Source organism: Camelus ferus, chromosome 11 (assembly GCF_009834535.1).
Source record: "Camelus ferus isolate YT-003-E chromosome 11, BCGSAC_Cfer_1.0, whole genome shotgun sequence".
In the NCBI taxonomy this organism is placed as follows: domain Eukaryota; kingdom Metazoa; phylum Chordata; class Mammalia; order Artiodactyla; family Camelidae; genus Camelus; species Camelus ferus.
Genome location: NC_045706.1, coordinates 59,452,730 through 59,453,422, shown reverse-complemented (window position 1 = coordinate 59,453,422; position 693 = coordinate 59,452,730). Strand labels below are relative to the sequence as shown.

At 32.0% G+C, this 693-nt stretch overlaps 1 non-coding gene across 1 annotated transcript; it reads left to right on the top strand.

The window, feature by feature from the left end:
* Positions 1-216: 216 nt before the first annotated feature.
* TRNAG-GCC lies at positions 217-288 on the top strand. Its single transcript has one exon. It is a non-coding gene; the product is annotated as a tRNA-Gly (tRNA).
* Positions 289-693: the final 405 nt, after the last annotated feature.

Below are 693 nucleotides of genomic sequence, written 5' to 3'. Positions count from 1 at the left end.
AATTAAAACACGGATCATAGACTAAATGTAAAAGCTAAAATTATAAAACATTTGGAGGAAAACATAAGAGAAAACTTTTGCAACCTTGGGGTAGACAAATACATTTTAAGACACAAAAAGCACAAATCATAAAAGAAAAAATGATAAGATAAATTTCAAAAAAAATTTTAAACTGCTATTTGAAAGGCAGCATTAAGAAAATTAAAAAATAGTGGGGAGGGTGTAGCTGAGTGGTAGAGCACATGCTTGCCATGCATGAGGTACTGGGTTCAATCCCCAGTACCTCCGTTAAAAAAAATTAAAATAAATAAACCTAATTACGTCCTTCCCCTAAAAAAAAAAGAAAGAAAGAAAAGAAAAGAAAAAGAAAGAAAATGAAAAAGCAAGCCACAGACTGAGGCAGTATCTGCAATACGGAAACCTGACAAAGGACTTGTTTCCAGCATACATAAAGAACTCTTCCAATTAAGGAGTAAGAGAAAAGCTCGAAGAAGACATAGTTAAAAAAAAAAAAAACAAACCTCACCAAAGAAGATATATGAATGATCAGAAAACATAGGAAAAGATGCTCACAATCTGTAATCATCAGAGAAATGCAAAGTAAAACCATGTTCCGATACCACTACACACCCATTAGATCAACTAAAACTAGAAAGACTGGCAAGTATTTATGATTATAAAGATAAACCAGAA